This window comes from Myotis brandtii, unplaced genomic scaffold (assembly GCF_000412655.1).
Source record: "Myotis brandtii unplaced genomic scaffold, ASM41265v1 scaffold299, whole genome shotgun sequence".
Classification (NCBI taxonomy): domain Eukaryota; kingdom Metazoa; phylum Chordata; class Mammalia; order Chiroptera; family Vespertilionidae; genus Myotis; species Myotis brandtii.
The window spans coordinates 328414-343093 of NW_005361430.1; the positions used below are offsets into that span (position 1 = coordinate 328414).

Below are 14680 nucleotides of genomic sequence, written 5' to 3' on the forward strand. Positions count from 1 at the left end.
CTTCAGTGGGGCTTTGGTGCTCACTGAGTCTGCCCCTTGAGTGTGTCACTTATGGATGTAAAGAGTTGTAATCTGGTATGGTCTCACACTGACCACTGGGTACACTGGCTCTTGAGTCTCCAAGGAGGTGCAAGTCAGCTACTGCCTGGGGCCACCCAGCAGGAGCACAGAGAGCTCTTCAGATTCCTCCTCTTTGTATAGGGTTTGGAAGTACCCAATGAGGCTCAGCTGTGAAGCAAGGCAGGCTGGTGCTGGGTCTTGGGCCTTTTATTAATAGGTTTGGGGCTCCCTGACCCAGCTGCACCTTGTTTGACAGGTTTTTAGCCTGAGAAAGGACAGGCCATTCATTTGCAAAAGCTGCTGTGCACAGCTTGGGTGGGATTGTAAATTGGGTGGGGCGGGGTCTCAGTGCGGAGCAAACAGAAATGGCGGCCAGTCAGCCCTGCAACCGAGGAGGTTCCTGCACGGGAACAAAGACCGCTGCAAGCACCTCCGTCTGGAAGAAAGCCACCCCCCTGTTCCTGCCCCGATGCCAGACAGTCCAGTTTCTCCTCCTGTGTGTCTGGCTCCCTCAGAGTCTTGCCCGGCACTGGAGCTCAGAGGGAGCACTCAGAGGAAGTGGGAGCTTGTAAGTTCAGTTCGTGGTGCCGGCCTTTTAAGAGGAGCAGCTGGGTCTCCAGCACTTAGCCCCAATCCGCACTGGTTTTTACAGTCCATAGGGACTTCTTTTCCCAGCTCTGGGAGCCTGGGCTGGGTGTCTGATGTAGGGCTGGGACCCCTTGCTCCTCTGGGCAGCCTCTTCAGAGGAGATCTCCCTCTCGATTAAAAAAGTGGCTCCCCCACACACGTGGGTGCTGGACCAGCCTTTCGTGCCTCAGCACCTCCTACCAGTCTCAATATGCTTTCTTCTTTAGTATTCTAGTTGTAGTACTTCCATTCAGCTAGCTTTCCAGCGGTTCTGGATGATAGTTGTTCTGTATTTTGACTGTAATTTTGATGTGGTTGTGGGAGGCAGCGAGTACAGGCATTTGCCTACACCGCCATCTTGGTTCCCCTCGAGAATACATGTTAAAAGTGTAACCTATTTAGTGTTCTCGGGGGAAGAATCCTTTGAACATCTCTGTCCTGTGATGTTTCCTTCTAGCTCTTTGGCAGATGCAACATAAACCCATAACACAATTTCTACATAGGGGGACCCAAGAATGTAGATGCAGGAGCGGGTTGGATAGGCCAGGCACATCAATTCATGGCAATTCCTATGGGCCAAAATAATATGCTGAGAATGTGGGTATGAGGAAGTCATAACTGCTAGCAGAGTTCTCAGGGCTCCCTGTAATGGGTCAAAGTGTGCTGCTAGTGGAGGGGGCTCCCAGAGGCCATGAAACCATTGGCCGTCCCCACTCCTCTTATATGTCTCAGTTTCTCTTGCAGGCTGTCTAGAACCACTATGAGGACCCTGAGCGCTGGATGGCCAGCCCTTACGTGTGCCCCACGGGCAGGTTAAAGTTTAATTACAAATGTGTTCTGAAGTCCCTATTAGGCCCTTACCTGTTGCAAGGAAGACCCTCCAACACCTACACAGAAACCCTCAGTTGCCTGAGGGTTTGCAGACCTATGGGAAGATGTGTCTCTTATCTTTGTGCCAGTTCATCACCAGGCGCTCATAGTTACTTTTGTTTCCCTCTCACAGTCATTTCTCCCTGATTAACTGCAATTTCTGCCTCACCCTCTCAATCCTGGATAAGAAGCAAAAAGCAAAATAGCCCTCTTTCCAGCCTCATGGCTAGAAGACTTACAATTTGCCAAACCAAGTCATGGCACCAATATGTTAGAGGTGGTCTCTGTGCCCCTGGTTCATGTCTTGCTTGTAGGAAGGAATTCAAACAAGAGACAGTACCAAATAGCAGCAAAGCATGCAAGAGTTTATTTGCAAGAAAAAGAAATGCACTCAGATATAGTCCGAGTGGGCAGATTAGCTGGCCGAAGCTAACAAAGTGCCCGCTTGTTTGGGCATTTGAAATTTTATACCCCAGCTCACAACTTGTTAAGTACTGACTTCTCAGAGGGGGACCTTGACAAATCTCATAGTAGAGGGCAGCAAGAAAGTAACAAAGCTGCAAGAGTTTTGAACTAAATAGGGAATTTCCCTAACATCCTTAAGAAAGTTTCTATGTGACTCTTGTTGCTTTGGATTGGGTAGTCAAGTAGTGGGGAAATGCCAAACCAAAGTGGCATTTGGCATTTCTGGTCCTTACCTATTTCATTTGCTTCTCAGAAGAAAACCTCAGTTCAGAATTTATGTGCAAGGCTTTATTTTTAGTACCTGTCATAGTAACAACCACCACACAACAAATTATTTGGCTCTTATTATTATTATGGCACTATGGGTGCTTTAAGTGTATTGACTCATTTAATTTTCCCAAGAACCTTGTATAAGTGGATACATTTATAGATGAATATGCCCTGGTCCCTGTCATCAAGGGATTTGCTGTAGTCCCATGGGACAGGCATATTGTTTACAATTAACTAACCAACTGGAAATAGGGCCATCAAAGAGAGGCAACAAAGCCCAGCGAAAGACTTAGGGATTAAGGAGCTGTTAGAATGGTTGGAATTCTGGATGTATCCCTTTCTCGTTGTGTGATCATTGGTAAGTTCAACTCAGAGCTTCAGTTTTCCCATGTGTAAAGTGGGGTTTGTCATCATTTCATACAAGTTTATGAAATTACATGATAGCATACAGAAAGTACCTAGAATGATGCTCACCACATACCTCTGTTAAGTATAAGGTAGTTGTATGAATAGAAACACAAGCAAAGTGTTGGGTTAGTTTGTGGATCATGGCATGTCATTCTGTCAGAAGGAGGGAAATCACAGAGGTGGTGGTGCTTGTACTAAGCCTTGAAGGCTGTAAGATGGGGTAGTAGTAGGAGTGAGGGCAGAAGGATGCTCCTGGCAAAGACAGTAACAAAGGCCAAAGCAAGACGGTGTGGAAGAGCCTGGTGTGCAGCCTGTATGCAAAGTTAGTAAGTGGCCCACAGAGACTATAGTAGATAATGTAGACTGGAAGGTAGGTGGAAGCCAGGTCAAAATCTCTGAATGGTCTTAAGGTATGGCTCAGGGTAAAGGGGGGCAGGCAAATATATGGTAACAGAAGATTTGAATTTGGGTGGTGAACACACAGTGCAATATACACATGATATAGATTTGTGCCCTTAAACCTATTTCACCTCAATAAATTTAATAAAAAAGTAAAAAAAAAAATGACCAATCCCTTACTTTACACTAGGCACTATGATAACCCATTAAATACATGATTTCATAAAAAAAAAAAAGAAATGAACAAACATCAAGTATCCAAAGACACTGGTATGCCAGTGTTATTGGTTGGTTTGGGACAAGGGTAACACACCAAAGTACTTTGAATATCCTGTCTATTTACTGGGTGGTAACCATTACTCTGAGCAGCAGTGTTTTTCTTTCTTTTCCCATATTCTGAATGAAACACTAGTGCAAACAGTTCTAGATTTATGTGGCTTCTTTTCTGTCCCTATTTTTGAATCTATGGATATCAGAAGCTTCAGGTATTTTCACAGTTGCCCTGGTGGGCACAGAGGCATTATAGAGGGGATGAAATGTAGGTGCAGTGATACATATTATATATTACTCTCTTTGCAACTTTCAAATATGCAATACTGTGTTATTAACTACTAGAGGCCCGGTGCACAAGATTTGTGCACTGGGGGCCGGGGGGCTCAGTCCGGCCTGCACCCTCTTGCAGTCTGAGAGCCCTCGGGGGATGTCCGACTGATGGCTTAGGCCCGCTCCCCACTGTCAGGTGGACATCCTTAGCGCTGCCGTGGGGGCGGGAGAGGCTCTCACCACCACTACAGTGGTGCTCCTCCTCTGGGAGCGCACTGACCACCAGGGGGCAGCCCCTTCCTTGAGTGTCTGCCCCCCCCCCCCCCCCCCCCCCTGCATCATAGCGACCGGTCGTTCCGCCATTTGGTCGATTTGCTTATTACCCTTTTATTATATAGAAATTCACTTTAAAATTAGTTAAGGAAAAGGATGGTTTAATAAGTTGTGGTGCTTGAGAAAATAAGCTTCAATTGTGTTGCAGATTTACAAATGTGAAAAACTTCATTAACAGCAACCACAATGACAAAAACAAGTCATTAATATTTATTGGACACAAAATGCACCAGGCCTGGTTCTTAGTTCTTATATTTGTTATTTTTTGTTCCCACAGCTGCTTAATAACATAGATATTTGTATGTTCTTTGTTTTACAGGTAAGGAAATTGAGGCTCAGTGAGATCCTTTAACAAAATGATGGGGTTGGCTTTCTAACCCAGAACTATTTGATTTAAAGCCTATGTTCCTTCACTGATAATTTTGGTTAAAGGAAACATTGCTCTATAGAATATATATATCCCTTATGATCTGGCCATGATTACTTCTCCAGCATTATCTTTCAGCAGTTAAGGGTTATATCTCCTGAAATAAGCCAGATTGCGTTGGTTTTTCTCATGTCATTCCCTCTGCCTGGAATGTTTTCCTTCAAGGCCACATCTCCTGCTCTTCACCTAGCCAGTTATTACTCAGTTTTTGACCATGCAGTGTAGAGGTTAAGAGCAAAGGATCCGAAGTTAGCTGTGCTGAAATCCTGATTCCACCACGGGCTGTGTTCTTTAGCCAGTCAGCCTTTCATTGTCCATTTTCTGGTCTGTAAAATGTGGCTTCTTTTAGGATTTCTGTGCACATTAGAATAGATAATGTGTTGAAAATGCTTAGAACTGTTTCTGGCACATAATTAGAGCTTAATCCATGTTATCTCTCCTCCAGGCAGCATCCTTTACTCCTGTGTGTCTACCACTTTTACTGTAGAAGATACTGGAACTATAATAGTGAACTTAATTCTTACTTTCTTGAAATTTATTGGCTAATGAAGGGAGAAATAATGAACAGAAAAATATACAAATATTGAATATCTGCTAGTGACAGATGCATTTTCACGCGGTATCAAAAGTACTAGTTTGCCATCCTTTTCTGCTGATTCATTCAGACTTGCATTCCCAGATTTATTGAGAGCTGCGTCGTGAACGTTTTAGGAAGGTTTGGGACCAGATCGCTAGTCAGTCAGGCAACAAATACTTAGTGAGGTCCAACACTCAACTTGGCCATGTGGGGATCAAAGGAGTAAATGGCATCCTCTCTCTCTAAGAGTTTTTTTAAAACATATTTTTATTGACTTCAGAGAGAAAGGGAGAGGGACAGAGAGAGATAGAAACATCAATAATGAGAGAGAATCATTGACTGGCTGCCTGCTGTACACCTCACACTGGGGATCAAGCCTGCAACCCAGGCAGGTGCCCTGACCAGGAATTAAAATGTGATCTCCTGGTTCATAGGTCAACGCTCAACCACTGAGCCACGCTGGCTGGGCCCTAAGAGTTCTTTAGAGCAGCATTTCCTAGTCTCTGCACTGTTAAGTCTCAGTACTACTACCATTTTAGGCTGCGTAATTCATTGTGAAGGGCGGTTCTGTACATTGTAAAATGTTTGGTAACATCCAAGCCCCCTGTCCACTAAATGAAATAACCATAAATGTCTCCAGGATTAGCAAAATGTCTCCTGGGGGGCAAAATTGCCCCTGGCTGAGAACCACTGCTTTAGAGAAACAAAACAACCCAGTTGAAAGGATTTTAAAAACCCAGAAACTATCATGCAATTAAAAGACAAAATTAGAGACTACAAACTATAAATGCTTGGACTACTGGAAGGGGAGTGAATGAATTGTACTTTGATAGATGGCCAGGTCTTGGTTAGGGACGGGTAGGGAGAGGGAATGCATTTAGAGAGATTTACTCTAAGCAGCTGTCTCTATTGAGAGCTTGTGTGGCAGCTGGGGAGGGTTCTCATCAAACCCTGGCAAGAGGAGCCCATGCTCTGTGCTCTAGTTTTTTGGGGCCTCACTCTGCTGCTCCTGTGGTCTCCCCACTTCTTAAGAGGGCAAGGTGTCAGTGAGGCCTTTGTTGACCCTGGAATTCCCTGCCCAAATGACCCAAACCTGCCTGCCTGCACGAGGCATTTCCCCATCCTTCACCCTGAGTGTGGCTTGCCCCGCTGCTGTGAGCACTCCTAGGCTCAAGGGATGGCCAAGGAATGGCTCTTTGTGGGAAATGAAGGCTGTGGAAGGAATTTCCATATGGGACTGGGGAGTCACATGCACACTTGGGGGCGTTCTCTCTCTGTGTTACCATGTCTAGTACCAAACGTCCTGGAATCTGAGAAGCCTAGATATGAATTTGGCATTCCAGGTTGTTTATGCAGGTATATTTGGCCAGGGAAAAGGATAGGGGGATGGAACACATTTTTTATTTGTTGACTTGATTGTAACTAAAATATTTAGATATATCTGTACTTCTGTCCTTTGCTTTACAAATGGGAGTGGTGTTTTGCAATTTGGGTGCTTATTACTCTTCATTTTGGAGAGGAGGAGGAGGGTTTAGGAAGCTAGTTGGATCAATTGAACAATTATTTATGTTAGTGTAGAGTATGGCCAGTTTGTCTTTTGATAGAGTTGTGAGTCATCTTGGAAGTGGTGCTGACTATATATCATGAGTGCAATCCCTTCTGATGGAGGTGATAGATATTCATTAAGAATTCTTTTCAGTTTGTCATTCCATTTTGGCTCTATTGGGAGCTGTGTGGCCTTGGGCAAGCTGCTTAGCCTCTGTTTCATTTTGTCGCCTGAAAAATGGTATACTATGCTAACCCACTTCAGAGGGTTATGATGAGAATTAAGTGAGATAATTAGCGTAGAACCCACAGCCATCTGCACCTGACGGGGTGAGATGACAGGATGCTTCTCCCCCCTAAACAGAGTCTGGACTTTGGAGCCTCAGAGAATCAGGTTTTGATCCTGGTTCTGTCATTTGTTAACTTTGTGACCTTGAAAAATTTACTTGGCCTTTCTGAGCCTTAGCTGTGGGTAGCATGACTTACCTTCAGAGGATTAGGTGCTGAATAATTTCCAATTATTAAGCCGTAATGATGAGCAAAGCTGCTTCCTGGATGTATCCTATGCCTATTATTTGTACCTTCAGTAATGGAACATGTGACCATGAAACGTGACCTTATGACACACCGTCTTCTTCCACAGTGGTAGCACTAAGGATGTTATAAAATGACCAGCAGAATTTTAAGGAAGATAGCAGAGCCCAGCCATAAATCACCTATTCGTTCATTCATTCGTCCAGATTTACTATGCCTATTATGTGCCAGCTAGGTGCTGGGATACAGTGATGAAAGTAGGACATGGTTCCTGATTTTATAACATTTCCAGTCTGGTCTAGTGTCATTAATTAAGGCAGTAAGAAATGGAGTGAGGTAGTCTACATTCCAAGGTTTATAGTTTGCCTGTTTCGGATAATTATGCTGAGTTTCGAAGCTATTGATTTTTTTCCCTTTCTGTTGGACTGTCTTGTAGCTATAGCATTGTGTCAAGGGGAAGTAGCCAAGACCAGAAGAGCTGTGTCACTCCTTTAATTAGGTGTCAGAGAGAAGCTGAAATGAATTCAGAGCTACACGTTCTCCATTATTCAGGGCTTAAGTAACAGAGTGCACTACCAGAGATTTCCAAGTGAGTGTAATGAGAAGGCACTTTTTCAAAAAACTGTCTGTTTCAGTTATTGACACAACAAATATATACATGATTTTGTGTTCCCTGTGCTTATTTAAAATGTTTATAGTGTTTATTATTTGTCTGATTTGGGAGGTAATAGATACTAACTGTAGAAAAATTTTAAATGTAGTAAAAAGGAGAAAAACCATTCATAATTTCAGCCCTCAGCAGTATTCATTCTGAACACTTCCTTTTGTGCAGTTTTGTTTGCATATGCATGTATTACTAAATTGTGTGTATTTTGTGTATTTAGTTTTTTATCCACTTTTATCCATTCACCGTTATATCTTTAACATTTTCTCATATAGTTAAGTCATTTTTAACTTTTAAGTTTGTGATAAAATAGCTTTATGGTTTTCATTTTAGAAAAACAAATATTTACAGTGAGTTTTAAAAATGTTGTTATATTGGAACAAATAACTTTTTTCAAAAAGATCCTTAAAAAGGATATTGAAATTTGCACGTTAGATTTTTTTTATTGAAAAATTTCTCCAATGTATTTGGTAAATACTGGACATGGGCAATCAAATAGCCTCTTAAAAGAGTTTTACTTTCTCAAAGTGGGCATTTAAATAAGTGCAATTCTGTTTTCATTTGTAAAAAGGACTGACATTTAATCACCTAGAGACCATTCCATGCCTCTGTGTGTATGTATAAAACAAAAATATAATGAGTTCAGCAGTACATTGTGAATATTTTTCTGGTAACAATATATGTATATCTACAAAATATTTTTTTTAATGGCTGCAAGATTTTCCTTTGTTGGGATAGTTAATAATTTATTTAACTAATCCACTGTTATTGGCTAGTCATATTATTGTAATCTCGCACCTTTATAAATGATGGTGAGACGAACATCTTTGTGTATACATCTTAAATGTTTCTGTTTATTTTCTTAGTATAAACTTCTAAAATTAGTTTCTTTTTAAAAATATATTTTTTATTGATTTCAGAGAGGAAGGGAGATAGAAACATCAACGATGAGAGAGAATCATTGATTGGCTGCCTCCCGCACACCCCTTATTGGGAATAGAGCCCACAGCTCAGGCATGTTCCCTGACTGGGAACCGAACTGTGACCTCCTGCTTCATAGGTTGATGTCCCAATCAATGCTTACATCTGGTTTCTTTGGTTGTTATAGAAAATCTTTGACTTTGGCTCAGGGCAGATTTGAGGTTCCTCTATTTCAGTGTGAATAGTGATTATTGCATACAAAGCAGACATACAATGATTGTTAACATTATGTGGTGGAATTTCCCTTAGGGAATTTTCAAGAGGCCAAAGCAACTGAGAAAGATTCCCATACAGCTGGGTATGTACAGTGGCAGCCGCCCTCACTGAGCATGGAGGAGACCCAGCTATGAGGAATTTACCTAGTGCACTGTTTGATCTACATTTAAGAAGCAATGCCTTTATGGGACCATTGCATCATTTTTCTAGGACTTCAGTAAGTAAATAAAACTGTAATTTAAAAAAAAGAAAACAGAACTTTGGCTTCATCATATGGTAGACATTTCAAGGAAAAAGAAAACTATCTTAAATAAAACAATTGTATTTTCTGACCCTGTTATTTTAAGAGTTATTTTCCTGCCCTAACTGGTTTGACTCAGTGGATAGAGTGTCTGTTATTTTCCTTCCCTAGCTGGTTTGATTCAGGGGATAGAGTGTTGGCCTATGGACATAAGGGTCCCTGGTTCCATTCCTGTCACAGGCATGTGCCTGGGTTGTGGGCTCGAACTCCAGTGGGGGGCGTGCAAGAGGCAGCCGATCAGTGATTTTTTTTCTCATCATTGATGTTTCTCTCTCTCTCTCTCTCCCTCTCCCTTCCTCTCTGAAATCAATAAAAACATTTTTTTTTTAAAAAAGAGTTATTTTCCTATTTTATGTAATTAAAAGTCTTGGGCTTGAGTCTGGAGCAGATTGTAACCACCTAGGTGGAGGGTGAGGTGCGGTAAAGGCACAAAAATCCCATGATGATAGTTTGTTGGGTTGGTTTGTGTCCCTCTCCGCCCTTGCATCTGCTTTAGATCCCTCATCACAGTCTTATTAAGTGTTTAATAAGTATTTGCTATATGAATACAATCATTAGATTGTCTGAAAGGCCTGTAGACAGCTGTCTGAACACCTTTCAGGGGTAGTTTCATTTATTGCCTCATATTAAGACTCCATGCTATACATATTCACTCCCCATTCATTTATTCACCCCTCCATTCATTCTGTTCAGTGCCTTCTGTGTGCCAGGCCTGTTGCTAGGTGCTGTTGGCCAGGAGGACATGCCCTTCCCTCACAGAAAATGTAAGCACACGGCACACATTATTTATAGGGGCTGCAATAGTCTCCAAAAAGCCTCTCCACTCCTTTTTATGGAGGAAAAACAAGCCAGAGTTTATCTTCAGTTTCAGGATTTAGCTGTGTACGTGTGCGTTTGTTACAGTCCTGAGAGTCCCCGAGTGTCTCTGATCCTTCCCGTGTTTGGCCTACATCGTGACTGTGAGGTGGAGGCCTTTGTGCAGTTCAGTGGGGTAATGTCTTTAGACTCTGGTTAACCTATGCAACATGGGAACTGTTAAAGAGAAAAGCCCTTTAAAACACTGGTAAAAGTTACATGAGTCCATGGGGGAAAGCAAAGCTCAATTACCAGTAAAATAAAAGAGACCAAAGGCAGGCCAGCTTGGATGGGGATTGCTGACTTTGTAAGCAACAGGCCTCCACTCGACCAGCCCACCTGCCATAACACAGCAAAGAGAAGGAGCAGGAGCTCACCAGGAAGGGGAGGGGCGGGAAACAGGTCATGGACATTGCGGATTGGGGTAAAGACACCAAGGCATCTTAATGTTTCCTAGTTACTGCTCCAACCATGCCTTGTCAGTCTACCTCCCGTCCCCACCTCTGCTCCAGTTTTCTGACTCTAAACCAGTGGCTCCCAACGAGGGGCACACTCCCCACAGGGGGGCAATTTGATTTTTAAGGGGGGCAATTCAAGAATGAGTTATTAACAGTGAATTTTTTGCATTTCTTATGGTTCTCGGGGCCTCATATACAGTATGTAAATATATATTGTGACATATTTATGCATTTCAGTTCTCTATTATATGTTTTGAAACTTTATTTGCTATTTTTTCATATCACTTCATATTATTATTATTATTTTTTTTAACAATTTCTTGGTGATTTCTTCCTTAGTACGTCACCTGTCCTTTCATTCTTTTATTTTTCTCTTTCATGGATGCCATGTTCTTTGGAAGCTTGTTTAAACCATGTTAATGGCCTTTTAGGCTTCCTCTATGTGAATAGGAGTTTACTTTTTGAATAGTAAGAATTATATGTCACGGGGGCGGGGGGTCGCATCAGGATTTTAGAGATGATTAGGTGGGGCACGGCCAAAAAAGGTGGGGTTGGGGGGGCATCAGGATTTTAGAGATGCTTAGGTGGGGCCTGGACAAAAAAAGGTTGGGAACCACTGCTCTAAAGGATCTCTGATCAACTTTGCAAATGCTGTCAGTTTGCATCCACCTTCACTTTGGGACAGTCTTATTCTGGGGTTTAGCTCAGTTTTTTTTTTTTTTTTATTTTAGAGCACAATGAACACTCTTGGGTCTGTTTGCTTCGGCACCACCTGAACCCCCAGCAGCTCTGAGTGGACTTGTGGAGGGCATTCTGGGATGTAGAGCCCAGATGCAGCTGCTTCTTCCCCCCTGGGCAGAGAGGACCTGACTATTCCCAGTCCTTTCTCTTGGTGATTGAAGCTACTCAGGTGAACAGTGACAGGCTGTCCATGTCCTCTAAGAGCGGTCATCATTCTGTATATTATATCCCCAGGACTTACTTATTTTAATACTGGATGTTTGTAACTTTTTACCACCTTCACCCATATTATCTCCCACCCCCCCACCTCTGACAATCACCAATCTATTCTTTATATCTATCAGTTCAGTTTTTTCCCATGTTTAAATTGGGTTGTTTTCTTATTAAATTTTAAGAGTTCTTTACATACTTTGGAGAATTATTTCTTTCATGGATTGTGCCTTTGATGTTGTATCTAAAAAGTCATACTTAGCTCTGTCCTGTGTCGCTCAGCGGTTAAAGCATCGGCCCTCACACCAAAGGTTGCAGATTCGATTCCCACTCAAGGGTATATTACCTGGTTAGGGCATGTGCGGGAGGCAACCAATCATGTATCTCACATAGATCTCTCTCTCTCTCCCTCTCCCTCTCCCTCTTCCTCTCCCTCTCCCTCTCCCCCTCCCCCCCCCTTCCTTCTATTCTGTCTAAAAATCAATGGAAAAAGAATATCCTCGAGCAAGGATTAAAAACAAGAGCAACGAAGAGTCATACTTAAAAGCCATCTAAGTTTTCTCCTTATGCTATCTTCTAGGACTTTTATAGTTTTGAATTTTACATTTAGGCCTATGATCCATTTGAGATCATTTTTGTGAAGGGTGTAAAGTTGGTGCCTAGATTTATTTTGTGTGTATGGATATCCATTTGTTCCAGCACCATTTGATGAAAGACTAAGATAGTTCTATTTTATTGATAGGAAACTGAAACAAAAAGAGCTTCAAGGACCTTGCTCAGGGCTATGCCGTTAGGAAATGGTCTCTCTGGCTCTAAGGCTCATGGGATTTAGGGCTCTAGGCTCCTTACTATGCTGGACTGCTCCTTTGCAGTAAGACCAACATTGGCATTCAGGGCTTCAAGTTACAGCCTGATGCCTCCTTATGCTGCAGTCTAAGGAGATGATCTTACATGGTGAAATTTCAGTCTGGGAAGGTGAATTAACACTTGCTGCATTTCACTATTGTTAATATCCAAGGCTGTTTTTAGGATCCTACAAATAGAGCTGTGAGCTCAAGTCACGAGAAGGCTGCCTCTTCTCTTTCTGCCTAACATCTCTGATTCATCCCAGTGGTTGGTTTAGTTTTCGTTTTAGTTTTCTCTCTCTTATCTAGCTGTCATAATTCACTTGCTGAATTCCCCTTTACATTTGTGAGATGGATGCCAAGAAATGATACAACTGTGCTACGGTCAGGAAAACTGAAACGTGTGCAGCTGTGAGAAACAGGAGTGGAACAGCCAACTGTGGGAGACTTTTACTGTTACTTGAAAAGGGAACTTACTCTTTCTCTTCTCTCCACTGCTGACATCCTGGGGGCTTTTCTTTTGTGGTCAGTTACTGTCTCTGGAATGGAATTCATGTGATAATATTTGAGTTATCCTGAAAGATAATCTGGACATCTAACGTATAATTTCTGCTTTTTAAAAAAATTCTTTATTAAGGTAATGCATTTTTATTGTAAATGTTAAAACTTTATGCAAGTGTGTATTAAGCAAATATAAGTCTTCTCAATCTTATCTCTTAGAGGTAAACGATGTTAATGTTTTGGTGTGTATGCTTTCAGACATTTTCCTATTCAGAGTATAATTTATTATCTAAACTGGGATACATGAAGTGAAATACTATCATGACTCCAAGGCACCAGGCATTAATTTATTGTAAATGTTAAAACTTTATGCAAGTGTGTATTAAGCAAATATAAGTCTTCTCAATCTTATCTCTTAGAGGTAAACGATGTTAATGTTTTGGTGTGTATGCTTTCAGACATTTTCCTATTCAGAGTATAATTTATTATCTAAACTGGGATACATGAAGTGAAATACTATCATGACTCCAAGGCACCAGGCATTAACCAGGATTATTTCAAACAAACTGGGATGTATAATCCTCTTGCTGTATGTGAGTTTTTATATTTACATCTAGAAACATCTAGATATACTCTTTCTTTATGATCTACTGGAGTCCCAGTGCATGAAATTCAGGCACGGGAAGGGTCGCTAGGCCTGGCTGGCCATTGGGGCTGATCGGGGCCTTACTTTGTTCCGTGCTGCCCCTGGTGGTCAGTGCACGTCATAGCGAGAGATTGAACTCCCGTTCTCCTGGTTGAACTCCTGAGGGGACATTTTGCATATTAGCCTTTTATATATATAGATATATATTTTATGGTGATAGCCTCTGAAATGTTTCTGAGCAATCCCCATCTCCTGTATCCATGTGTTATCCGTCCCTTTGAGTGTAGGCAGGATTCAGTGACTTACTTCTAGAATAGAATGGAACACTGCAGAAGTGATGGCACCTCACTTCTGAGATTAGGTTATAGAGACCGTGGCTTCCATTTGGGGTGCTCTCTTTCTCTCGCTCTATTGGATCCCTTGCTCCGAGTGAAGTCAGCTGCTATGTTGTGAGGACCCTTAGGCAGTTTAGGGAACTGAGGTAAGGTACATGTGGTAAGGAATTGAGGTGTATGGTCAGCAGTCAGCGAGGATTCAAGACCACAGACAACCAAGCAGGTGAACTGGCAAGGGGATCCTCCGGCTTTAGGTGACTGCAGCCTCAGCTCACAGCTTGTCTGCAACTTCATGGGAGCCCCTGAGGCAGAGCCGTCCAGCTGAGACATCCTGACCCTCAGAAACTATGTGAGAAAATAGGCCTTGGTTGGAGCTGCTGACTTTTGGAGTAATTTGTTATATATTAACAAATAACACATATTTAATAAGTAATAATGAAATCATATTAAAAATTGTTTTTAACAACATCCTTCTTTTTCCACCCACAACATATCTGTCAGTAGCTATCTCATTTTAGGATGCATAGCACAAAGCAATACTATCTCAAAAAAGATGGAGAGAATAGAAAATTCCATTTTAGGGTTGAACATTGTGTTTTTCTTTTATTTTTTTTAAAGAAAAACAAGGATGACTTAACAAACATCCTAGAAATATGTTTTTCTTCTTCTGCTATTGTCTCCACAGGAAACCTTCCTAAAGAGAACATTTCTGGGTCATGAGGCAACATGTTTAATTTTAGGTTGATATTTACAGATTGTCTTCCAACTGAAGTCATCTTCATTGTGACCAAGAGCCTGTTGGCTTTTCCAGTGCTGAGTATTATTGATTTTAAAATGTTTTGCAAGTATATAGGTGAAAAATGATAACT

The 14680-nt window shown here is 41.8% G+C and overlaps 1 protein-coding gene and 1 long non-coding RNA gene across 5 annotated transcripts in view; both read left to right on the forward strand.

The window, feature by feature from the left end:
• ST8SIA1 (ST8 alpha-N-acetyl-neuraminide alpha-2,8-sialyltransferase 1) overlaps positions 1–14680 on the forward strand; it is a 147911-nt gene that overhangs the window by 7507 nt on the left and 125724 nt on the right. The gene's annotated exons all lie outside the window — the stretch shown is intronic.
• Positions 4249–13173, forward strand: LOC106726651. Its single transcript, XR_001362723.1, has 3 exons — positions 4249–4294; positions 7495–7647; positions 13089–13173. It is a non-coding gene; the product is annotated as an uncharacterized LOC106726651 (long non-coding RNA).